This window comes from Bufo bufo, chromosome 1, assembly GCF_905171765.1.
Source record: "Bufo bufo chromosome 1, aBufBuf1.1, whole genome shotgun sequence".
NCBI classification, from domain to species: Eukaryota; Metazoa; Chordata; class Amphibia; order Anura; family Bufonidae; genus Bufo; species Bufo bufo.
This window is the reverse complement of record NC_053389.1, coordinates 81,071,663-81,078,937: the sequence shown is the minus strand read 5'-3', so window position 1 is coordinate 81,078,937 and position 7,275 is coordinate 81,071,663.

Genomic DNA, 7,275 nt, shown 5'->3' with positions numbered 1-7,275 from the left:
TTTAATTTTTTCCCTATATCTGGGACTGACAACCACACAAGGTATTGAAGTGCAGATCACACAATTCACGGATTACAACATTGCCAGCAAAAATGTGGATAGATTATAGGAAAAAAATTATTGTTTTCACTAATATTCTTCCTATCTCTGCCCCTGACACATAGAAGGTATTGGTGCACAGATGTCACAAGTCACTGCAGACACCTTCTATATAGCAAAATAATTTCTATTTCACAAAGTATAAAAAATAATAATTTGAGTGCAACTTTGCACAATTAATTTGCTGCCACCACACACAATAGTACTTAAAAGGACTTTTGGGTCTTTGAAACGTTATTCACTGAAATATATTGTGATCACAATCTCCCTACACTATCTGTCCCTTTCTAAGCGCAGCTCTCCCTGACTCGCAATGAGCCGAACCCGCGTCACCGGGTGCTATATCGTACCCGATGACGCGTTCTGCTCAGCCAATCACCGTAATGCCAGCAGCCAACATGGCCATTGGCATTACAGTGATGGCAGTACTTACCTGCATGTTTATTGGCTGCTTTGCAGCCATGAAACTTGCGGGAAGAAGACTCGAGCATGCCGCTCTAGCACATGTGGTACTCGGCCGAGTACCTGCATGTGCCGAGCATAGCGATGCTCGAGCTGAACAGGTATTCAGTTGAGCATGCTCGCTCATCACTAGTGGTGATATCCGCTCTTTACCCTGACCTTGAGGTGAAGGTGTTAGAGGCCCAGGGAGACGCATCGGATTCTTGTCCCTCTGGGAAACTGTTTGTACCATCGGAATTGTGTCACAAGGTGTATGAGGAACATCACTGTACGGTTCTTACAGGACACCCTGGGAGTAGATCCACTGCCAACATCATCTCTGTAAGTGTGTTGAGGACTATGTGTCAGCCTGTACTACCTCTGCACACTAAGGTGGCACATACTCGGCCTTCCGGATCTCTACTTCCGTTGCTCATCCCGTCCAGACCATGGACTCACTTATCCATGGATTTTGGATAAGTTATTCTGGTGGTAGTTGATCGCTTTAGTAAAATTGTGCACTTTATAGCATTGCCGGGCTTACCTAATGCTAAAACACTTTCACAATTGTTTGTTGACAACATTGTGAAACTCCATGGCATTCCCTCTGACGTGGTCTCGGATCGTGGGACTCCAGATTCTGGAAGGTGTTCTTTACTCGACTGGGGGTACAACTGTCCTTTTCTTCGGCTTTTCATCCTCAGTCGAACGGATAAACGGAGCACATTAGTCAGAGTCTGGAGATGTTTTGTCTCTAAAAACCAGGAGGAGTGGTCTTAGTTTTTGTCTTTGGCAGAGTTTGACATAAACAATTATAGACAGGAGTCCACTGGTAAGTTGTCGTTTTTGGGGGCATATGGGTTTTACCCGCAGTTTGGCACATTTTCTGGTTCAGATATTTCTTGTATCACTGAGGAGGAACGTTTTTCGTCATCATTGTCATCTACATGGCGAAAATAACTTAATGAATGTGGGCAACAAGTATAAAAGTGTGGCTGACAGGAAACGTATGAATGGTTCGGACCTGAGAGTAGGTGATTCTGTGTGGCTGTCCACAAGAAACATTAAGTTGAAGGTACCTTCTTGGAAGTTGGTTCCAAGATTTATTGGTCCATATAAGCTCACTGCCATTATTAATCCTGTAACTTTTTGTCTTGAAATTCCTCAGGCCCTGAAAATTCATAATCTGTTTCATAAATCTTAGTTGAAGAGATATGTTAAACCTTTGGAGCCATTTCCTTGCCACCCGCTTCTGTCATCGTGGACGGTAGTTTGGAATTTCAGATCACCAAGATAATTGACTCTTGAGTTTTCTGTTGATCTCTTCAGTATCTTGTTCACTGGAAGGTTTATGGACCAGAGGAGAGGATGTGGGTACCAGAATCTGATGTGAATGCCAGTAGTTTGGATAAGGTCGGTTTTGGGTGCCCAGAGGTCACCCGTAGAAGGGGGTGTACTGTCACAGACGTTCCTGCGACAGGTGGCAGGAGTTCGGTCGGACCGGCAACACGTGGTTTGATCTGACATGTTTTCCTTGTGGATCAATAGGGGTCTGTGTTGTTCTGGTAATGGCCACACCCCTTGCCTCAGGTGTTGGTAATGTGGTCATTTAACCTTCTTTATTTATTGTTGCTTCTACCACAATGCTGTGCGGTTTATAGCTTCAGTTGTGAATTGCTGTTGTGTGGATCTCGGCGGAGTTCCTGGTGCTTCCATAGCGCCTTTGAAGTTAAGTCTTTCCTTTCCCTTTTTGTATTTTGTTTGGGTTGTGTGTGTTGCATTTCCCTATTGCTTGTATTAGGCCTGAAGGAGACTCCTGTTCGTCCTTCATTTTGGAGGAACAGGTAGCCTTGTCCCTGCCATTAGTACCCGGGTCTTATAGGGCTAGATAGGACTCTAGGTATTCCTGCATATAAACGCACCTACCTCTGGGGTCTGTTCATACTGGTAGTCAGTCAGGATTTTGATTAGGGTTTTACTAGTAGGTGTCCATCTTACTTCCCTAGAAGTCAGGCTTGATTCCCTGTTCCCCCTGCACTCTTATGCTCGGTGTGGTGTTTCGCTCCCACACCGAAGCGTGACAGTGGACTCCTGATGCTGCTACTGCCACCTCCACACTCTGTCATTGTGCCAGCCTGTGGCCTCCTGATGCTGCTCCCATTTCCACACTGTCATTGTGCCACTCTGTGGCCTCCTCCTGATGCTGCTGCCACCTCACCACTATGTCATAGGGCCACTCTGTGGACTTCTCATGCTGTTCCCACCCCCCCCCCCCCACTTCATGACTGGGCCACTATTTTGCCTTTCGGCCTGGCTGACATCATCATTTATTTGAGCCTTCTTCTGATCTGTCAGAAGGAAGGAAAAATTAGACGCACAATGGATCCTGTCTATGTAACAGCTGTAAAGCCTGCATGACATGGTCCCTATTTTGCATCAGAATTGGCTTATGATTTTGTAGCCAAAAGCAGGAGTGGGTAAAAAAACACAGAAGACATGCTAATATTCCATTCACATGTCATCTCTGTTTTGGATCCACTCCTGTTTTTTTTTTTTAGCAATGCTGATATATTACCGACCAAATGCTAACCGAGTTATTTGGGGGTTATTGTTCTGACAGATCAGAGGAAGGGCAAAATGATCAGTGACGTCAACACAAACTTACTGCTGTCACCCTCTTCACTCTGTCAGGCTCCATTCAGACGTCCTCTTCACTCTGATCACCCCCCTGTAATGCTCCATTCAGACGTCCGTATGTTTTTTACAGATCCACGGATACATGGATCGGATCCGCAAAACACATACAGACGTCTGACTAGAGCCTTACAGGGGGGTGATCACCCCATATAGACTCCCTGATCACCCCCTTGTCATTGATCACCCCCCTGTCATTGATCACCCCCTGTAAGGCTCCAATCAGACGTCCGTATGTTTTTTACGGATCCACGGATACATGGATCGGATCCGCAAAACACATACGGACGTCTGAATGGAGCCTTACAGGGGGGTGATCAATGACAGGGGGGTGATCACCCCATATAGACTCCCTGATCAACCCCCTGTCATTGATCACCCCCCTGTAAGGCTCCATTCAGACATTTTTTTGGCCCAAGTTAGCGGAAATTTTTTATTTTATTTTTTTCTTACAAGTCTCATATGCCACTAACTTGTGTTAAAAAAAAAAATCTCACATGAACTCACCATACCCCTCACGGAATCCAAATGCGTAAAAATTTTTTGACATTTATATTCCTGACTTCTTCTCACGCTTTAGGGCCCCTAAAATGCCAGGGCAGTATAAATACCCCACATGTGACCCCATTTCGGAAAGTAGACACCCCAAGGTATTTGCTTATTGAGTCCATGAAAGATTGAAATTTTGGTCCCAAGTTAGCGGAAAGGGAGACTTTGTGAGAAAAAAAAAAATTATAAATTTCCGCTAACTTGTGGCAAAAAAATAAAAATGATATGAACTCGCCATGCCCCTCATTGAATACCTTGGGGTGTCTTCTTTCCAAAATGGGGTCACATGTGGGGTATTTATACTGCCCTGGCATTTTAGGGGCCCTAAAGCATGAGAAGAAGTCTGGGATCCAAATGTCTAAAAATGCCCTCCTAAAAGGAATGTGGGCCCCTTTGCGCATCTAGGCTGCAAAAAAGTGTCACACATCTGGTATCGCCGTACTCAGGAGAAGTTGGGGAATGTGTTTTGGGGTGTCATTTTACATATACCCATGCTGGGTGAAAGAAATATCTCGGTCAAATGCCAACTTTGTATAAAAAAATGGGAAAAGTTGTCTTTTGCCGAGATATTTATCTCACCCAGCATGGGTATATGTAAAATGACACCCCAAAACACATTGCCCAACTTCTCCTGAGTACGGCAATACCACATGTGTGACACTTTTTTGCAGCCTAGGTGGGCAAAGGGGCCCACATTCCAAAGAGCACCTTTAGGATTTCACAGGTAATTTTTTACACATTTTGATTTCAAACTACTTACCACACATTAGGGCCCCTAGAATGCCAGGGCAGTATAACTACCCCACAAGTGACCCCATTTTGGAAAGAAGACACCCAAGGTATTCCGTGAGGGGCATGGCGAGTGCCTAGAATTTTTTATTTTTTGTCACAAGTTAGCGGAAAATTATGTTTTTTTTTTTTTTTTTTTTTTTTTTCTTACAAAGTCTCATATTCCACTAACTTGTGACAAAAAATAAAAACTTCCATGAACTCACTATGCCCATCACGAAATACCTTACCACACATTAGGGCCCCTAGAATTCTATGGCAGTATAACTACCCCACAAGTGACCCCATTTTGAAAAGAAGACACCCCAAGGTATTTTGTGATGGGCATAGTGAGTTCATGGAATTTTTTATTTTTTGTCACAAGTTAGTGGAATATGAGACTTTGTAAGAAAAAAAAAGAAAAAAAATCATCATTTTCCGCTAACTTATGAAAAAAAAAAAAGTTCTAGGAACTCGCCATGCCCCTCACGGAATACCTTGGGGTGTCTTCTTTCCAAAATGGGGTCACTTGTGGGGTAGTTATACTGCCCTGGCATTCTAGGGGCCCTAATGTGTGTAGTGTAGTGCAGAAGTGTAAAAAGTGGTCTGGTCATTAAGGGTGTTTAAGCTAGGGGGGCTGAGGTGGTTAATAAAAGAGGTTCTGTAAACATCTATGTGAAATCAGCTGCTGATGGTGCAAAAGGAGTGCGCTTCTTCTTGACGCTAACATTGACCTGTAAGGCTGAGTTCACACTTGAGTTTTTTGGTCAGTTTTTTAATATGAAGTATGATGTGCCACGAGAAAACAATCTCAGAATGGCTTTGATAAGTAAAAGCATTCCAAAGTTATTACCATATAAACTGACACGTCAGATTTGAAAAATGGGGCTCCGGCATTTTGACCAAACTGGCTGTTGCTTGAAGAGGTTAAAATAGGCAATCCCTAGTATACAGAAACTAGGAATACTGGATTCAAATATGAAATAGATGCATTGGCTGCATTGTAATATGAATAAAACCTATTCATTATTGTTGTCAGCATATAGCTACAATTTAGGGCTCATTTACATGACCATGGTCTGGTTCTGCATCTGAGCCGCATTTTTTCCATTTCGGGTGCGGACCCATTCACTTCAATGGGGCTTCAAAAGATGCGGACAGCACTCCGTGTGCTGTCCGCATCCGATGGTCCGTTCCGTGGCCCCGCAAAAATTACAAGTCATGTTCTATTCTTGGCCATTTTGCGGGGCTGTCCTTTCCATTCCGCAAATTGCGGAAGGCACACAGGCAGCATTCCTGTTTTGCGGATTCGCAATTTGCGGACCGCAAAACACGGCACGGTCGTGTGAACAAACCCTAAGGGTATAGCTATAGGAGGATCTTTAGGCCCCTCATAAGACACCAGCATTACAAACGGCCCATGGTAAGAGGAGGGCCTGTGAAAGTTTGCTTTAGGGTCTAGGAGCTTCACGTTATTCTTCTGACTACTGTGCTACAACAAACAGTTAATATTCTTCAACCTGCGCGAACTAGAACTGATTTAATCTGTTATATAAAATGACTGCCAAACCAAGACTGAATGTCTGGATCCAGCTTTTAAAAACCCTTGGCCCTGGATCCTTAATAAAGTAAATAACACAGAGATAAAACTGAAGAGTTCCAGAATTCTTATTGTAAGCTACACAAGTAACTCTTGGCAAAACGGATGATTTGCTGCTAATGAAATCACATGTTTTATTCAGCAAATCGGAAAGAACAAAAGGAAACTTAAATGATAACCAAGTAACGAGCTAATGTACTACTAAATCTATCCAGACTACGGAAAGAAGAGGAGCAGAGGTAAGAGACACTGAGGCAATATTACTATATTTGCTCCCATTTGTTCAGTGCCTTCAAGTAAACGATGCATCGGAGTTTCTCAGACTAGTATAGCATATGATATTGGACAGGAGAGGTCACGGACCTACTGTAATTAGATTCATTCCTGTTACTGTCAGAGTAGGTATTTTACATCCCTAAGGCTACTTTCACACTAGCGTTTTTGCTGCATCCGGCAGGGTTCAGCAAAAACGCTTCCGTTACTGATAATATAACCATCTGCATCCGTTATGAACGGATCCAGTTGTATTATCTTTAACATTGCCAAGACGGATCCATTTTCTATTGTGTCAGAGAAAACGGATCCGTCCCCATTGACTTGCATTGGGGGTCATGACACATCCATTTTGCTTCGCATTCCCAGGATGGAAAGCAAACCGCAGCATTTTGGAGCACTCCGTTCTGTTCAGTTACGTTTTGTCCTCATTGACAATGAATGGGGACAAAATTGAAGCGTTTTTTTCCGGTATTGAGATCCGTCATAGGGAATATTAACGCTAGTGTGAAAGTAGCCTAACTGCTACAGTTTGTGTGGTAGTTTACTTACAAACACCCATATTCACCGTAATGTTTATCGCTGCTAATTGAGGGGTTGTTTACCTCCCTACTACAGGCACTGCTAGCACTTCAGGTATTTTGTACTGTACAGTTTTAGTTTTAAAAGCACTTCTAATTTATATGTATTTTATGAAGTTTCTGGAATCGTCATAGGATACATTGTTGGATCTTTAGTGTTTCATTATATTTTATTTATTATGGGAACATTATGGTTACGGTATTTCTTTGTTGCATAGTATGTAATGGGAGCCTTTATTTTGGAGGGGGTTTCATAGAGCTCTGATTTGA